Source organism: Melitaea cinxia, chromosome 4 (genome assembly GCF_905220565.1).
Source record: "Melitaea cinxia chromosome 4, ilMelCinx1.1, whole genome shotgun sequence".
NCBI classification, from domain to species: Eukaryota; Metazoa; Arthropoda; class Insecta; order Lepidoptera; family Nymphalidae; genus Melitaea; species Melitaea cinxia.
In genome coordinates, this window is record NC_059397.1 from 13,845,244 (window position 1) to 13,866,902 (window position 21,659).

Consider the following 21,659-nt stretch of genomic DNA (forward strand, 5'->3'; position numbering starts at 1 on the left):
TTTTGTACAAATCAATTGACTTTACTTCTATGATATGATAATTATCTACGTATTTGAGACATTACGAGTCATAGAAACTTAAATATAAATAGAAAACTTAAATCAGTTTAAGAAAAAAAGATATTAATCTCACCGGCAATTGTGATTTAATTGTGGCTCTGACGTATGCAGTTTTAAGATTAAATTACTGAATAATGAAGGTATTTGGTCGAAATAAATTAATTAATTAATAATTTAGTTAAAAAATCTAGAATTGTTTAATTATATCAAACAAAACCCCTTTTAAAGTTTCTAAAATGACTTTCATATATATATATGAAATATGAATTGGAATGTAACATTAATAAATATGTGGTGTCATGGGACACCAGGTCAGTGAAGCAACACAATTTGAAAAAAAATTTTGAATTTTATGTATATTTTCTAGTTCTTGATTTTTTTTAAAATTTTGTTGATTTGTTCTTAATTATGTACATAAAAGTATTTAGGAAATTTAGTATTTTAGAAAATAATAAATACCGTAAAATAAAATAAATCAAACAAAATAATAATAATAACTCAAACTGGGCTTTATTTATGTTTGTCGACATATTATATGTTTGTCGTATAAAATTACATAAATAATTTAAAAAAAAGTTTACTAGTAATATTTTAGTTTTACAAACGTCATATTATACAGTCGTGTGTCTGATATTACGTCACTTCCGTTATATATTTTTCTTACGGTTTTAGTACCACATTTTTTTCAGTTAGGTCACCCAGCCAAATGTCAAGCCTGCCGTAAGGAACTTCGTTCCAATAATTATTAGATAACATTTTTTAAATTAAATATTGCACTATGAATATATGATAACATGAAATACATACATACATAAGAGGAATATTCGACGGTAGTTTGTTGGCATCATCTGCAGCGGAGACGCAGCCGATAAGACAGGTCATCGCGCAGGAAGCAGCACTTCAAACGAGCTCCCGAAGCGATGATAACGATTTGTGCAAATGCGGCGTCCGCACTCATTCTCGTTGCTAACCTATCTCAAGCAGAAATTAAACAATTAGACCGCTTGCCACGCCGAATCGTGCGCAATCTATTGCTCTGTTAGTTAATCTTAATAAGCGCAATAGCCCGCTCGATATGACTCCGAGTTCAACAACTAATACAAAGCACCTGTCGGTCTATCAAAGTCAATTCGAGTTCATTTCGTCATTTAGTTCCACAATAATTCATCGTCATAAAAGTCTACAGCCGGGGATTAGATATAAATTATTTGACCTATAGCGATGCCGTCGGACCCATCCGCATGACGTATAACCTTGACCAGCCTGATCGTGCCATCTCTAGGAAGTGAGTGTAGATTAAACTTGAGGTGTCAGTTTTACGACCGCCGACGAATGAGATTGATGGGCCGTACATTGACACATTATTGGTGATAAGACACAATTGCCGCTTTAATGAGTCATTCGTACGACTGTCCCTTGTAACGATAGATCGGGTTTTCTGGAAAGACGATTGAATAACATAAGATACGCGCCACAGTGTTAGCGGTAGGGTTCGGAACGTTTATCCGTCTCCCATTTAAGATTCCTGACGTCAACCGAGCACATAAACAGTGTCCGCTTAACGAAACCATAAATCGATTCATTCATACGACGTTTCGCTTCATCAATCAATTGTCTATAAATAAAAGATGAAAACGCGGCACGGGTGAGGCGGCTTCCACTTCGAATTCTGACGTCAGACACAATGGACGGAGATTTTTTTCTTATTCAACTTAGATACCTATTCGAAAGAAAAATTACGTTATACAGAATTCATAAATGAGAAACAAGTTTCTTACCTACGGACGGCAAGTGCAACTTGAATATATCTTAACGGTCTTTTTTGTTCTCATTTTGTAGTAGCGATAAATCTAGCTCGATATCCTGCCAAGCTGAATAACTAGTAGGCTAAAATTGAATTTCCAGTATGAGTATTCCGCCCATTATATGACAAAGTATTTTTTCTTACAGGATAACAACATAGGACGTTATTTTAAATAAATGAACATATATATACATAAAGACAATGAATAGGTACTCATGATTAATATCTATCTCCATTACGTAAATTTTTACTGATTTGTATCAACATACAGACGACGACAGTTAAAACAAATTATTTTCTTGCACATTATAAGCGTTATATAAAACGTTCATGCAGAGTTCATACGCTTCGAAGATAATCATGCAAATCCCGAGCCAGACGTTTTACAACGCCCGTATGACACCATTAGCCGAAGACGGCGATAATGAATATATTTATGTCAATCTGACGAGTGATGGGTTCATCTAAACACTTCGTATCTATACAAATTGGCGACGTAGAAAACTACGGTCATCGGTCGTGCGTTCGAGATAAAAATATGTCCTCATTGTCGACGGCCTACGCGACGTCGTAGGTGTCCTCGCCTACCCATTCATATGAGTTGTGTTGCTCGAATACTTACTGCAGGAATATATTAATAAAATAATTATATATAAACGTAATTTTTATCTATCCGGAAGCATTTGTGATAGAAGTAAGTATACCTACAATTCTAGTAAAGCTTCATCATCATCATCATGACAATGTGAGAAGCTTAATTTTATTAATGTCATTAAAAGTTATTTTTATAAACATTTTCACAACGAATACACAAACAAGCAAGCACAGTAGTTGCTGGTAAATTAATTCATAATACTTAGAAGAGACTTAGTCTTCGTGTTCTTGTTTCTCTCGTTAACATGTTGGCAGACGCAGAGAACGTTACACTGTCGATACAAAATGAGATGTAAAGTAGGTAAATTATGCCTCAAGTACAAAGAATACTAAATCGTAGTAAAGAAAAACAACTCTCTTTATACATACTTAACGAGTACCTACTTATAGAGTTAACTGCAATACATCATCGTTTTCTTAAACTTCAAATAAGAGATGTATATGTGTAAACTTCTAATTAACTAACTTATATCCCCGTCTCAACTTCCGTTCGCCTCAGCCGATCACACTTTTCGTAACGCTGTCATCACGCATTCACCACCTTATTCTCCAAATCAAGCGTGCGTAAAGAAGGATTACTTAAAAAAAGGTTTAAAAAGGCAATTATCAAAACTAATATAAAAAATTGGATTTTATTTTTATTAATTTTTGAATTTTTGTAACAAACTTAAAAACTACTGAGAGGTATAAAAAAATCTTTCATCATTAGAATATTAAGTTATCACTAGGAAGGAAATATTTTTACGAAGCCATCCAAATCGTGTAGTCCATGTGGGCGAAGCTGAAGCTCGTATATTTAAATCGACAACTGACTTTAACTTTCTTTTTGGATACCAACTAAAACCTTTTTTCAGTTCATAATTTTTTTTCAAATCCTTTTGTACATCTAAAAGGTCTTTGGATAGCCAATAAAACCTTTAAAATGTGAAACTTTACAAAGATAATATAAGAAGATAATTTTATCACGATTCTATTAAGTGTAAGTTGCATATTAACCGCATTTGTGGGATTGTGTACGGGTGTTCTGTTACACGGTGTCGTGTGACGGACGGACAGGAAGGGCTCGCGTTGCGACACCGATAATTGTAATACGACTCAACTTTTAACGTGTTTCATACATCAATAGCTTTCATATTTAAATATCTACCTCACCGTTGATTTATATAACATTATTTTATGATTTAAATTTTATTGTGACAGCGCTTTTTTTATTAAGCAATGATTGCATCATTTTCCTTTTAATAAAATTTATCGTTTAAAAAAAAAGCTATTTGGTTTTATCAATCATTAAAGAAAACTATTAATTTAAAAAATGCTTATGTATCATCTCGACACCAGCAATTTATACTAAGCTAACTCATAAATATACTTTACAATAGAGGCTTATAAAAGCGAAAAACGTGATACCTTTTATATTAAGAAACTTATTTGAAATTTGATATCTTTAATAGTTAATTTATTCATTGCAATTTCACATTTTTTATTATTACAAAAAAAAAAAAAACACATTTATTCAAGTTGCATTAAGAAAACCAACTTATCGAAAGTTCGAGTTGGCGTAGTATAAATTGTTGGTGTCGATCTAGTCTTTTAATGTAATCTATTTTTCTATCTGTCTACAATATCTAAAGCATGGTAAATATAAAATTTTCTACGGATTTATTCCTGAGGCAAATGTGTAACATTTTAAAAAAATTTGTAGGTGATTCCAGGTTAGGTATTAGATCGTCAGAATCTTCACCACACTTCACAACACATCGAGCTTTATCAGCCTCACACATCTATAACTGATAATTAAACGCTAAGAATTGCTGACTAAGTTCTGAGTATATATAAATATAATAAAACTGATGAGTGTGTCGCTTCGTCATCATACAGTTATTGGTTGTATAGGTACAGTAAATATTCTGAATACGTCTCTAAACTTGAGAAAGTCCATCATAACTCTGTAGCAAGTTTATGGATAAAAATGCAGAATTTTTGACTGGGTGATGATTTTTTTTTAATCGAAAGGTGGTGCGTGTCATGTGGTCCCATTTAAGTACATTTAATTAAGATCTAACAAGTACTTTTCAAGTTATGTTGTACTATACCGCATTCCTTTTCACTTAGCATACCAATTTTGATGATTCTTGTTTTAATAGCTTTGAGAAAATACGTCATATCCTCTCAATTTTCAAAACCTTTACTTACCTATCCAGAATGTCAGTGAAAAGATAAATAAGACACGATCCAATGAGTAGGTAGGTACACAAAGTAGCGTAACAATCGAAGCGGATTCCAGAGCAATCGCTTGTAACAGATGCTCTTCCGCCGGCGTGGTCGCAGCGTATCCGTGTTATCAGCTATACTTTATTATGAAACCAGCGCTTTCTGTAGACGTGTTCCTTTGATATTGTGTTTGCTCGCAAACGAAAAAAATCGACTTCAATTACATCGACAAGTAATACAACGTAAGTAGACGAAAAAAATTAACAAACGCACTAGTCGTCACTACAATTTTCGAGGGTTTCCCTCGATTTCTCTGGGATTCTATCATCAGATCCTGGTTTCCTTATCATGGTACCATACTTGGGATAATTTCTTTCCACAAAAAAAAAAAAAAACAATTATCAAAATCGATTCATAAACAACAAAGTTCCCAATCAAAAAATAATATATATATATTATACGGTCGAATTGAGTAACCTCCCGCTTTTTTTGAAGTCGGTTAAAAATATTTTTATTTTTTTTATTTCTAATTAAATGCTTTAAGATTGTATAACTTAACTTCTTGTAACTGACATTTATCATTTCTTTATTTTATTTAACACAATTTGACTGTTAAAGAACAGTTTATCAGTATGAGTAAGGCTATTATGATATAGTGTTTTGTGTAGTGTGTACTGTGACTATGTTAGCCTTTTTTATTTTATAATATGTGCTTTTTTAGTACCTAGTAAAGAGTTTAGTAAAGAAACCTGGGCACGTCGTTGTAAGACGGCTAATATATGTATGTTGAATCCAAAACTATATGCAACTGTGCTATTCAAATCAGGAAGCTTCTTATACAGCTTAGATCTTACTGTATTTTTTTATATAACTTTTTTATATTTCTATATTTCATGGACAAATATTTTTTACCTACACAGTTACCTATTACTTTTAAGCTATACGGGTATATCGTGTATAAATTTCTGTCTTAATGCCTTTCAGAGTCCTTGTACAACGACAAAATTTAGTAAGATGATAAATTCTATCGTGATGACGTAACTAGTTTCATTGAGCTCAACCCCCTTCCCTGTTGGCGCGACGCCCACGCGTTGTAACGTCACACAGAATTTCTCTCCCTACTAAATAAATCTAGAGATTTACTAGACTGTTCTAAACAAATTCTAAGTCAATTTGATGTACTTTCAGTACCCATCAATATTCCGTACAGTTAGATTTTTAAATAATTCTAAAAATGAGAATTATTTCGATTTTGACATTTTACTTTTGATTAAATATTACATTATGCACCTTAACATTATATATTAACACGTGTACATTATGACTTATACCTTTTTTAAATATTATAAATTTATAATAGTGAAAATTTTCTAATATGGATTTAAAAGAAGAAGATTTAGTCTAAATACGTTATCAAGATTTTCTTTTTCTTAAAAACTATTTACATTATTTATCTATTTATCTATGCACACATACGGTTGTATCTATTTACCACGGTCTTGTGTATAAGACCGTGCTATATACTTGTTATCATATAATACATAATATGTATCTCAATTGATTTTAGTCAATCAAGAGCTGTAATGGACATTGACCTACGCTCGCTAAAACTTCATCCTTATCATCGTCATGTTGTCCGCACAAAGATTTTTCTAAATTACAGTTTCCGACTGATTGAAACTTTGTCCTTTTTGATTTCACAAAAATATAATTCTGTTGTATTATGCTATCTTTATTTTTTTCTTTTATTTGAATCTTGCTCCATATGCATCAAAGCGACCACATACGACTACAACGCCTCGGTTAGAACATAGAATACTGTCCAGATTACAAAACTAAAAATGATTTATAACAGAGTTAAAAAAAAGAAAATCGTTTTATTAAAAATAAACGACAATTAAAGAGCGCATAGCAAAAGAAGCACAAAAACAATCTCCTATTACACGCGTATCCGGTAGCGAGCCGCGGCCCACGATTTACTCCACCGACCAACTAGATAAATTCCACCGATAACTAGATAGATTTCGCCGACCAACCATATAAAATTAATGTGTTTGCTCGCAAACTAAAAAAAAACCGACTTCAATTACATCGACATGTAAACGACGTAGGTATTAGGATAACTCAAAAAGTACCTTCTCATCAGATATCGATAAAATTCAAATGTCATGACCACATGACAAACACGAGTTTTTTTTGATAAAGAAGAATCATCAAAATTGATACCTACACCAAGAAAAAAGTTATGAGGGAAAACACATAAAAAATACAATCGAATTGAGAATTAAGAATCTCTTTATTTTGAAGTTGGTCAATTACTTCAATAGTACTTGACCTAGACTAGACAGGACTCACGTTTCAGGATATTCAGGATATCAGTTTTGTAATACACGATGTCCGGTGACAACATCTTTTGCATAAAATAAACTTAATAAGTAGTTGGATAGTAATATTTTAATAGTACAAACTATGAATGGTATAGGTTGTTTGCTTTAGTAAGTATTTGTAATTGTTTTTAAATTGTCGTATAAAAATTTATTTACATTTTTTATATAAATTACATGCCTATACACAAATTTTTAATTTCTTTCCCAAATTTTTTTTGTTTTTAAATTAACTCAACATTAACTGTTGTCTGCAACTGGCTATAACAATACATTGTTTCACGGCAGCATTGGGTGGCTCTAAACTTCTATAGCCCATTAAATTCCTTCGTACCAAATTTTTCTTCTTCTATCTGAAAACCTGTTTTAAATAGTTTTAATACTAGTTCTTGATTTTTTTTGTTGTTTGGTCTTTTATAGTAGTGTTTTTTTGTAAAGGTTTTATTTTATATTATGAATATTTCTGACTATCAATTTCATCCTGGACACTTTTAACGCTATCCCATTTATTATAAAAAAAACTTTGCCTTTTATAAAGATGCTCGATTATTTATTTATTTATTTTTTCATAATTCTGTACCTCTGCTAATTATTAACAACAATATTCAATATATTATCATGTATTGAAATAATTTCAACAATATTTGAATATAAAATGAATCTTACTCTCATCTATGGATTATTAGTATTGTTCACTATCTAATTTTCTGTGGTCGACTTCAGTACTTACGCCATATTCGTTTACCATTTAGGAGACTTCTAAAAAAAGGAATATACAAATAGACACTACACCCCAACAATAGCAATATACAACGTTTATGGCGTTAATGTTAAATGAGTTCGGTTTTACATACGTCATATTATACAGTTATGTGACTGATATTACGTCACTGCCGTTATATATTTTTCTTATGGTTTTAGTCTCACATTTTTCTCAGTTTTGTCGCCCAGCCAAATGTCAAGCCTACCGTAAGGAACTTCGTTCCAAAAATATTTTGGCTTGAATTATAATTTACTAGTAGTAATAAAGTTTTTGAATTAATAAATGGCTAATTAACAAAAAAAAAAAAATCATTGAATAAATGATACGAAACAAGGATAGGCATCTTTTTAATATCGGATGGCGTTCATTAGCTCCTGATGTATATGACATGATATAAAAATATATAGTTCAACGAAATAATAATAACCTATACTAGTTCAATGCCGTGAATGTACGAAGAAGCTTATATAACAGGGTTGCTAGATTATCGATACTAAATATGTAGAAAAATAACTTACATTTGTATAATATTTTCATACATAATTTTAGTCTCCATCTAGATTTTATATATTAGAAAACTAAAACCTTGAAGGAAAAAACAATACAAACAATAGTACACATTCAATATTTTATTAATTAACCAGACCAGTGGGGTCTATTTTCCTAGTTTAATATAAATAATGCGTAATTACATATAAACATTGTTTATTATTTACAAACATTTAATTTTAGCTATCGTCAAAAATATAATCGAAAAGGCTATTGCCCTTCAAATAATTTTAAGTATCTAGATGTTAATTAAATTCGAAATGGAAAGTAAAATTTGAGTGTACAAGAGATAATAAAAAGGGGTATTTAGGGTGATCTTCCGTCAGTGTTGCAGTTTTGATAAAGTATTTATTATTATGAGATTATTTCTGATTTTTTAATTTTTATTTAAACTTATTTACACAACTAAATATAATATATTGCGCAAAAGACAAAGCAATACAGCCTTATATACCAGTCAACCTTAAAGCGTACAAAATGGAAAAAACAGTTTTGAGGAATTTTTAGGCACAAGAAGACAAGTAATACAACGTAAGTAGTCGAAAAAATAGTTAAGTAAATACGCATTATCAAAGATTACTCAAAAAGTAGTCATCAGATCTCAATAAAATTTAAATTAGAATACAAGACAAGTATTAGCTTTCGAATAAAAAAATAATGCGGTCAAGTAAAAACGCATTATTTGAAGTACTTGTTAGATCGCAATTAAATTTTATTATTAAATTATATTATTATATTATGTTATGATATGTAATGTTATATTATATTATTAGTTCTACTTTTATTTTATTTTTTTATTGTACACCTACACACTATACTTTCTTGCACATACCAAGGTTGACTGGTAGAAAATGCATTAGCGTTAAGTCCGCCTGTTGTACACACTTGTATTAGTGTATTTATTGTACAATAGAGAATTTAAATAAATAAAATAAATTTAAATGGGACCACTTGACACGCAATATTTTTCGATTAAAATAAAAATAATCGAAATCGGTCTACCCAGTCAAAAGTTCTGAGGTAACATACATTAAAAAAATACTATCGAATTACCTCCTCCTTTTTTGGAAGTCGGTTAAAAAAGAGACGTATGTACACAGATAATAATCAATTAATAAAAATCATGAAATATATTTAAATCAGAATAGGAACATATATAAAGATGTAAACAAGATAGTTGTTATACCATAATTATATTAAGTTTCGAGATGAGATATTCAGTTTAGTCCATAATGCTTAACAAAGTCAATGTAACAAGCAGAGTACAAATTAGGGATATACTAACGTAGGTACTGATTACCGTTTTTTTTTTTTTTTCGTATCCAGCAGCCCTATTGGACTATACAGCGCGTCCGGCGAGCCGAGCGGCGAATGGGAGCGGAAACCCGCGGTTAGTCCACTTCCTGTTTCCTGCGGGGCGGCGCACGCGCAGCCGAGCGCGCCCGACCGTGCACGAACCGAGCCGAAGTTGGTCGAATGGACACGAATATTTTCAATAGTTACTAGTTAGGTACAATGCTCTATGCGTGAGCGTTAATATACTTAAGTATATCAAGTTTTAGTTATCTTTATTATAGATATTATTAGATATTATATAATTCCTACCCTGACTTTCACTTTAATTTGAGATCCTTAAATAATCAGCCATACGTGATTCGCACCGGTACGCAAAAACCTCTATACCATCGTACCTAGTTTTAGGTCTCTTTTTTTTTAATTTAACTTAGTTAAATTTTAGCTGCATTTTAATTTTTAATTCGCGTTTTGTGGTCGTAGCCACATATTAATTGTATGTTAATGTTGGTATTAATAATATGCACGTGGAATTGTGGAACAATATCTCTCCGCTGAATTATAAGAAAACATGGTAGGAAAACTTAGGTACCTGAAATCGTGTATTCAGAAGGGAGATGTACGTAGTACAAGAGAATCAACCATCACTGCTCAATACAAATAGGTATCTGTGTTCAAAGTACACTTGTTTCAGACCGTAAACATAAACACCTATTTGAAGGAATAATTGACAAATTTTCAACATCTCGTTGTACAACATGTCAACATAACTTGAACATAAACATAATATGTAAAACTTTCATCTCCAAAAATCTTAAGTAAATATTAAGATTAATCAACAGAACGATATATTCCACATATCGAAGATATTTCAGAGATAAATGTACATGGTGGCCAGGAACTTAGCTTAACATAGCGTTACATAGTATCGCTTATGGTGTGATTGTAGCCTATTTTAAATCGCGGATGCAGTACGTGACGTTGTCTTCCTTAGATACAGTAGCTTGATTGTAATTGCGTTACCATTTTACCAATATCATAAATATTACGATTCCGATTTCGAAGTCGTCTGTAGTACTTTATAACTTCAAGAGCTTGTATGTTTATCTCTTTAAAAGATTACAATATTGTAATTTCTAAATATTTCACGTTAAAAAAGTTTTCAGTCCAAAAAATGACAATCAAAAAAAAAAAATTACCGCTATAATAAGTTATTTTAGAAGGTACGAGACAAACAAAATGGCAGGAACCTTATTTTTAACCTGTATGAAACTTTAAGTTTAAAACGATAACAAGAAACAACTTGATGTTGCACAAATTTTTTAAAAAGACTAAAAATGTATACAATTCATTAAAGACAGAAGATAGATAAAAAAGGAGAAGTATCACTAATCTTCTCATCAAAAACAAAAAAAAAAATACGAAATACATAAAGAGAGATAATTTATTTATGTCCAGTAAATATATAACAGAATTAATATTGAAAATAAATTACTAATTTCGTATAACCATTTAGTTAATTCATTCATGCATTCTATTAAATTCACGGTTTTTAAATTATGAAATTATTAGCTTTAATTAAATTCAATAATATATAATTAATTTTAATATTATTTAGAAATAAATAATAAACGGTAAAAGCGTACTTATTTTAAAGATATAAAAATAATATAATCCAATTTTTTATAAAAATTTTGCATTTATATATTAATTCTAGTAACTTATATTGAAACTTTACTATTAAAAGTAACTTATTTTTTAAATGTGTTAAATAAATTGAAAAGTACCAATTTAAATTCAGTTCCTCAATATTCATATTTTGAAAATGTTATCTTCTATATATATTAATACGCGAAGCAAAACTTTGTACCCCTTTTTACGAAAATTGCGCGGACGGTGGAGTATAAAATTACGCACACTTATATAGTTTATATAGAGAAAAATACATTAAATCAATAAAAAATACTTTACATACACTACCGTGTATTTGATACACACTCGCATATAATATGTACTCTTTTGTTTATTATGATAGAAGTATAGTCTTTGACAACAGAACCTTAAAAGACTTCAAACGTATAATTTAAATTGATCATGGTCGAATTTCGACCACTAGGCGACCACTAGTAATATATTAATGTGATTGAATATTTTCGTTGACACTTTATTTCCTATTAACTCTTTTCTTTTGCCTTTTGAACGGACAATTCAATTTCGACACAGTCCCCATTAACTTCATGTATGCGAATATTTCACAAACATGCATATCATTCTACATCTATATTAATATTATAAAGGTTTGTATGTTTGTTTGTTGGTTTGTTTGAACGCGCTAATCTCAGGAACTACTATTTCTAATAAAAAATTCTTTTGTGTTGGATAGTCTATTTATCGAGGAAAGCAATAGGCTATACAATATTTTAGTACGTTTTTTCCTCAAATTATCGCGAGTGAAACTGCAGGCTCCAGCTAGTACGTACATGTATATAATCATGTAGATATATACAGTAGATGGTCGCCTACGCGGTCGCCCACGCGTCGGCGTCGCCTACGTCCTACGCCTCGCAGACCGTGTAGTAGCGTAGGCTCGTTCCGTGATTATCTCTCTCGTAGAGACGACATTCAATACGTCACTCACATAAAAAGACATTACGACAAAAATAAGTTCCATAAATTAACGATTTATTAAATATAATTTATTTTTATTGAATAGTAAATACTTTGTAAGATATCTCAACGGGCGTCTCGGTTATCTATAGCACACATTTAGTATACGTTTTCGTATTTATTTTATCGTATTTCTTAATTTATATCTGACGAACTTGAAATAGACCTTTTATGGAAGCATAGAAACATAATTAATTACAATTATACAACTAATGATAAGTAATATTCGTCAAATAGTTACTATAATATCAATAAATATAGAAACTTGGCTTTGGCAACTAATAGAATATCAATTAAAATAAAATAGAATGGTATAACTAGTGCCCGTGGCGTCTCAAGTCGACAAAAGAGAATGTTATGCACAGATACACCACTATTGATGATCTGAAACTGGAAAATTAATAAAAGTGAGTACATGTAACACTGTGACCACATGTTTGTTTAAGAAGTATGAGTAGAGTTTATACAAAATATTTCTCCAAACTACTATTTAAAGTAGTAAAAATAAAAATAAAACTTATATTCGAAACCTCAGAGGCGCGAATACTTATTAATTCTTATTTATACAAGTGTAAATTTTCCAAAATCAGTCAAAATGTCATTAGTTATCTGTTTAAAATTATTTGTCTTTTATTCTTTGACACGATCCTTTGCTCAGTAATGCGACAGACCAATCGAGCCAGGCAACTTGTTTGACTCGTATGTTAAATTAATTAAATTGTACAACTACCGATGATTTCCATATGCATAAAGATTGGCCATTCTCCTTTCAACATTAAACGAGTAGTCACAATTAATTTTTACTTTGACATTTATTGTTTGCACGTTTTTCATTTGCATTATAAGGTCTGTTCTAAGGATATATCTATATCTCTCCCATTTCTCTTATATTTCTATTCTAAGGTAAAAGTTTTTGTAATATACCTACAATTATTAAATACAGGTACAGAGCTTCCGTGGCGTAGTGAATGGTGGTATTTAAGTTACTGTAGGCTGCACAACATAATTACATATCGGTATATTTTATTAGATTTAGTCATTCTAAGTCAAAGCAATAATAATCGATTACAATTGGCTTGCTTGCGACGAAGTGACAGTTGCAATCAATTAAGTTTTATACTTATCTAAATGATTGTGTCCTTATTCTTAAGAACATCAGTGAATTTTGTATTTAAATAAAATACTAAGTAACTTTAAAGATTGCAAAACTAGTCAATAAGCGATTAACACACTACTATAGTTATGAGTTGCTTGTAAATATAGAATAGTTCTAGATAAAAAGGTATAGAGTATACAAATATGCAAGGTAAAAAGAAAATGTAAAACTATCAAATCTTTATTACAACGGTCTTTTTTTAATACATTAAAAGATTGTATAACTTAACATTATACAAAATTTGTTTATGTTAAAGTATTTGTTACTATTAGCTCGAATTTCAATTTCGATTTTCTCAAGTATTGTCATATCTCCAATATTTGACTATCCTGACGTAGCCTATCGGCTACATACAGCGAAGAAACTTGAAATTCTTGAAAATATGAAAAAAGAATGCATGACGTTACTCAATTCGACCGTATATATGTGTATATTGTATTACTTGTCGATGTAATAATTGAAGTCGGTTTTTTTCGTTTGCCAGCAAACACAATTATTTCTTACAAAAGTAGTCTATTTCCGAAGTAAGACTGGTTTACACATTCAACGGCCACTCCAGTAAAGGAAACTCCGAAACAAAAGATTTAATGTATGTACATTTATAAGGGCAGACGCGTGGGTGACCCAACACATGAAAAGCTGAATGACGATATCAAGGTCCACATAACCCGACTAACTTAGAACAAACAATATGGAAAACGAAAATAACTCAGAGATATTAATAAAACAGCTACAGTAGATATGTAAAAGTTATTATAATTGTATGAAAGTATATTTTTCCACGACTGCTATATAAAAAGAGTATATGACTTAAATTAATATATATTTTTTAAATGTTTATTAATTTATATTAAAAAACTTTTGACATATTGTGTATAAATTTTTTAGATTTTTTTTTTTTTAGATTAAGATTGGTCATCCAAAAATGAATTATTAGAGGATCCCCTAAAACATATTTTAGAGATTATTTTATTTTATTTTATTTTTATAAGAAAGACAACCAAATCAATGACAACCTGAAATGTTTTATGTTATTAGTTTTTTGTATTACATGAATAAAAGTAAAAATTAATAAGATAAAGCTTTATTGAAACGAGTAAATCTCAGTTTAGAATGAGATAATGTCAAGTTACCAAATATCAACCAAACTGCTAATAAAGACACAGCGTTAGATGTTAAAATTGAGTCCTCAACCCCGAGTAAATAAGTGAGGGTGACTGGGCGATGCGAGGGACGGGTGAGCTGCGGGTTGTGGGGGGAGCTGCCTACACACCATTCATAGAGACTTCGTTACGATTCGAGTATTTGCATAATGATATTCGAGAGTTTGCAAATTAAGAATGATCAAAATAGACAAGTTTCAATGAAACCACCTCGGTGTGAGCCAATATGATTATTATCTATATTTTTATACGCCACTACAGGCATTTAATGTTATTTTTTATATACTCTACATCTATATCCATAAATATAAAAATAAATCGTCAAAATAGGTATGCCCATAACTTAACGACTACACCAAATTTGATTCGAGATTCTGTTTTGTCGTGTTCACTATTAGGACAATATTTGTATGAAAGAAAGTTAAAAAAATTGATTTATTTAAGAAAAAAAATATGGCGATACGAAAACACGGGTCAGATACTTATACATATTTTTGTCCCGTGTAGTAGTGTAGTCTTATTACTATTGACAGAGTGCAAATAGTTTGTACTATTGTTTACGTTTATACTTTATAATAGTGATATTTCATAATTGTTTGATCACTACATAGCAATCTCTGTAAATACAAGAATTTTTAGAACATAATCTTACATTTTTCGTGTGGACACTTCACTGTAATGTGAATGGTAAATATTTATTTCATGTGCTTAATCTCAAAGGTTTTGCCCGTATTTGACCTTGACCTTTAGATGCACGGCACTGCCATTGTAATTTTCGATTAGACAAATGGTAAGTCAATAATTCCCTCATAATCACGGATTTTATATTTTTATTACTACGATTTTCTTCAATGTTTTTGTGCTATATAACTAAACGTAAATTTGTAAACGATAGTGCTAGACATAGTTTTATAAAACAATAAAAAAATTATTGTTATGTTGTTATTTTTATTATTTATTTAACACGCATAAAACATATAACTAGTATGATTAGAACTATAGAGAAAAAATATTCTGACTTACTGTTTAGTCATTCATGTAAAAAAATTTATCTGCGTCTTGATTTTGAAATTTTCTTGATGGACTTACCACTTGCTTTCAATCGACTGGTATTAAGCGAATATTTTAAGAAAGATATATTATGTTCTTATGGTTTGACATAACGTGATAGTAGTATTTTACGTCTTATACGTCTTATTACGTCTAATACAAGAGTAGGTATTTATTGAAAGTCATACGTAAGTCAGAAACGTGTTCGTGTGACGCAACTGGAACGTAACCCCCGATTGGGGGTGATTTTCTAATAGCGATGACGTAATAAAGTCGACGGATGTACGTGTAGGCATCCGCGTGTAATGATCTCATCTACACTTAGATATAACAATTACTTGATAAGGCTTTCTTAGAGGTACAAATGTAAGACAAAATTGGAACTTTGTACAGTTCACAGTGGGTCCATATGTTTGAAATATTACCCAAATTAGTCAAAACCGCATTGAATATCTATGCTTAAAAGAATATTGTAGTTCAAATATTTATCAGATGTAGCGTAATGTTTTATAGCCTTTAGTTTTCCTAGTAAGCTGTATCACATAGAAAATAAATCAAATTATACGCAGTAGATTACTAACGCAATAGTATTGCATTACTCCAAACACATTAATTGCAAGCAATTTGCTTGAGACTTCTTTTCCTACTTTACACGTAACATGCCGCGAGTGGAATTATTTGAATGAAGTTACCTATTAAATAAAATGTTTTACATAAATAGTCTGCAAATATTTTAAATAAATTATAGCCAAATTTAGAACTTGACCTTCAGTATTGTTGTGGCAATAATTTATTAGTATAATTTTAGATCGCAAGAAAACTAAAGCATAAAAAGTACTTTAAACACTCTCCCTTATCATAATCTGAATGAAAGAAAAATGAATTTGCAAGAAATACGAAAACTAATCATACTACACAATTTGTTTTTCAATAAAATAACAAGATATGTATTCAACAAAACCGCCTACAATTAACCGGTTTTATTTAAGTAACAAACGAATGTTCTTCTAGTTCGTGATTAGCTTTTGCGTAGATGTCGGTGGTTATACGGGGTGGGGGCGGGAGGGTAAAGGGGAGGGGGTAGCGTGGGCCGCACCGATATGAATGAACTGCCAACACGTACTCGGTTTATAAATGTTAATTTCAACACGATTATCATCGGTTGTAGAAAGTGCAACGTAGGTAGCTTGCTTATAAAGCAATCCTAGGTAATTATTTCATGGTTATTATGGCTAAGTAATTTTTTAATCATTTTCAATCAAATCGTAGCTAGTCTATACTAATTTTATAAACACAGCTTCTAATATAATAAATCTAAAAATACAGCCTGAAGCAGCCGTTTTATGTGTAATAATAATTTTGTTCAGGGTTATTTTAATTGAAATGAATATGACGTCAAAGAGGTAGAGACTTCTATTTTTAACATTTCATAATCAAATCATTACAAATAACGTTTCGATATTTTTTACTAAGAACTTTGATTTGTTACGAAAATTTTACATGTATCGGGTATACGATGATTTAAATTTTATTTTGGTGTTTGTCGAAAACGAAACATTTATTTGTCAAATCAATTTAATCTTCTCGCTAAAACTTGAGAATGGTTAGATCGATTTGCTTTATTTTGATCTTGAAATATTTATGGGAGTTCAGGGAAGGTTTAAACGATGATAAACTAAGTCATAAGTAACGGAAAATTCTAAAACGACAATAATTTTCCAAGACAAAATGTTTCTAGCTGTGAATCGTTTGATCTCTTTTGTCAAAAACTATTAACTTGGTTGTGAAATAGTTATAGGTGCGTTTAGATTCTTTCTCTTTCAAATTTTTCATAAATGTTTATCGGTGATACGAAGTTCTATCGGTCATCTAGTATCTAAATATTTTTATATTATTTTAACTTAAAAAATAGCACCTATTTCCTCCTATCTATAGCTAGCCACAACTTCATATGCTTTTTAATTTTTTGTTTTGCTCAATCTCAATTATTTTTTTGCTGCTTTATATATATAAGCGAATAAGTAATACATATATCATGTGTCCGTAATATTTGAGTAACTCGAGATTGTTAGGGACGGTCGGTACTTCATCTCACCGCTACCGGACGCGCGTCCGTTGCGGCCTGGAATCCAACACCTGCACTACCTGTGTTGTGTTTTTCATTAATACCAATTTATGTTTTGTAACCAATGAATGTTCCTTTCCATCATGGAGAGATCATCTCATTGATTTTGTATTGAGCAATTACTGTAGAACTTAAATAGTTTTATTTTGAGTCCGGCTTGGTGCACTGTCAAAATTTATTTGTTTTAATCACTAATATTTTTTAATAATTATTCCAGTTAGATGAAATCGTAAACCTTTAATTCGAGAATTTTATTCCATTTTTTTTTTTTAATTTCGGACGCTTTTACTATTTCAATATAAGTGTATTGATTATCTATGCTAAAAGTATAGGGATCCATAGGAATGATATATTCTGTTATTATAGGCATTCTCGACTGGAACTGGTAGAGTAAGAATCAATGTAGTATTTTAATATTTTTAAGTTTTAATCGACGAATTTGTAAGCAGTTGCCTGTAGTTTTACTGTATCTGATGTGCGTCTATGTGAGTAGCAGTCATTAAATAAACGATAAATATTAGACGATATAATTAGATTGTTTATTTAATTAACAGAAACAACCACAACCCGAGTAGAAATTTTTTCGTCTTCCTTAGAAGGACCGGACCAGGCAAGCCTAATCAGGACTAGATAAGGCATGTAACCCAGATGATTGGTCTGGACCTGATCAGGATGAGATGAGATTTCCTGATCGGGTCCAGATCAGGAAATCTCATCTCATCCTGATGAGCCGGTTCGGTCCGGTCCTTTTAAAAACACGAATGTATATTCTTGAAATAATTGTGTTTGCTCGCAAACGAAAAAAAACCGACTTCAATTACATCGACGAGTAATGCAACGTAGATCGACGAAAAAATACTCAAGTAACTACGCGTTATCAAAGATTACTCAAAAGTAGTTATCAGTTCTTGATAAATTATATGTGACCACATGATAAACATCAGCTGTCGATTAAATTAAAAATTATCAAAATCGGTACACCCAGTAAAAAGTTATTGCAGATTTTCGAGAGTTTCCCTCGATTTCTCTGGGACCCCATCATCAGACCCTGGTTTCCTTATCATGGTACCAAAGTAGGGATATTGCCTTTCCAACAAAAAAAGAATTATCAAAATCGGTACATCCAGTAGAAAGTTTTGCGGTATAATACAACGTAGGTCGGCGAAAAAAGCGTCAAGTAAAAACGCATTATTAGATATAACTCGAAAAGTAGTTGTTAGATCTCAAATAAATTTAAATGGGACCAATCGACAGACACCACCTTTCGATTAAAAAAAAATTGTCGAAATCGGTCTACCCGGTCAAAAGTTTTGATGTAAGATACATAAAAAAAATACAGTCAAATTGAGAACCTCCTCCTTTTTTGGAAGTAGGCTAAAAATTGTTTAACTGAAAAAAAAGGGAATTGATATTATAAATATGCTGCTTAACATTATACTTATGAATTGATATTTATTTCCGTTTATTTTTTCCAATGTATTATTTATTTATGTTTTTACTTTCAATATTGATAATTTTTATTTATTTTTATGTTATTAATTAATTATTATGATTAATTAAATTTTATTTATTAACTTCTATTTAACTTTTTACTATTACTTACGACTGCTCCACTGTGTAGAACAGGACTCCCTGCTAGACTGTCCTGATAACTGTACATATACTAAGTGCGCTTAAAAACATTAATAGCGCGATTCAGGCTCAGTTCGCGTAATTTCTTTCAGTCTATTCTGATCTGGACCGGACCGGGTCCTGATCCAGTATGCCTTACCATACTTGATTATATTTTACATTAGGTTGTCTTTATCTGGACCGGATTGGGTCCAGATCCAGTATGCCTTACCATACTTGATTATATTTTACATCAGGCTATCCTTGTCTGGACCAGACCTGGTCCTGATAGAGCTTGCCGGATCTGGCATGCTTCAATTTATCCTGATCGTCCAGATACATGATCTATAGAGGCATAGGCCTCTTTCCCCATGTAGGAGAAGGATCAGAGCTTAATCCACCACGCTGCTCCAATGCGGGTTGGCGGATATTATATAGGGCGGTATTCCCTACTATGAGTAACGATCGCTATCAGGTGTACATGATAACAACCGGGACCGACGGCTTAACGTATCCTCCGAAGCACGGTGGGGAGACCCATAGGGACTGCATAAACACGTACCCAGACCACGGTAAACACCTGTACAAATATTTATCATGTGCGGGGATCGAACCCGCAACCGCCAGCGCAACCGGCACAATCCATAGCTGTGACCATTGCGCCAACGCGGCGTCTAAATCTACCTATAAAAAAAAATCTACGTATCAAGTATCATCGCAAACAATTCAATAGTTCTTATTAAAGAGTAACAAACATCCCCATCCATTCATTCATTAAATTTTGGCATTCATAACATTGTACAAACGTACAATACATAGGACTGTGTATAATAAAACCGGATATAAAAACAAAACTAGCCATTATGAAAATAAAAGAAGGTACTAGTCAAAGAAAAGAACGTTCAAGGATGAGTTATTCTTAAGTAACTTTTCGGTCAATGAATTCAATGCTTTTTTTTTTGATGTGATACTTCTTTAGGCGTATGAAGGTAAAATTTTTACGGATGAAACAGCAACGTTTTTGTCGATGGCGCTGGAACGGAAATCTAAAGCTTTAGATTTGTATAAATAAATATAAACGATAAAAAGAGTAACTGCGGAGTTTCTTGCCGATTCTTCTCTGCAGAATCTACATTCCGAATCGGTGGTTGCTTTACTTTTACAAAAATAATAAACACCTTAAAATTTTAATTTGTAAAATGACAGATTCGAAAGTGCTCTTGGGGCCTATTTGAATAAAGTTATTTTTGATTTTGATTTTGATTTTAATTTGTTTGCCCTAACCTTACATATTTTTCTAAGCAGTGATCTAAATAAGCCAGTGTCTAAACAAACACTCCTAATTTGTTTATTTATAACGAAATAAATTATTATACTCCACGAAATGAGAAGAAATAGTAATCTTCCTTTTAACGTCAGCAAGAATATTTCTAGTACTTATACAATGCGTCAAGTTGCATCTTATAGTAGCCCCTTGGAGTCGACGTGACTTGACGGAAACATCAATGAACAGACCCGCGCCATTCTTATCCGACTTCCGCTATCCGTCCTTATCGCACACGCTACAAATAAATTAACGTAATAAGACAGATATATTTTAGCCACTCGCGTCGCGAATACAACAATTTCATTGATTCTGAAACTTGTAAATCAGATTCAACTGTTTTCGGTATAAGTTCGCTTGGACTTTGTTTTTTAAGGATCGCTTGCTATCAATGGAGTTGTTTTCGTATGTATGTAAATGAATCGCTAGTGTTTGGGTTGAGTTCATTATAATAATTGCTTGTTATCTGTTAATTCTAAGTTGTATAGATTGTCTTGTTGTGACTATTTGTATATATAAATGATTTTGTTTTGTTAAAGTAATATAGATGTTATTTAAAAATTTGTAGTATAAAAATACTTAAAAGAAAGTTTAGAGAAAGTATTTAAGATATATATACACCTACATATGTTATTTTAATGGTAAGAAAGATAGAATGAAAAAAAAAAAACATTTAGGTATTTAAAAAAACACTTTTGTTGATCGAAAAATTATACTGACATATTGTATGAGGTTTGAAAAGTATACGAGTAATACAATCCTATGTGAAAAACTATCCACCAGTTAATTCTAAGTATTAAATTTTCTATTATCTTAAAAATTAACTTGTACTTGCCAAACATTCT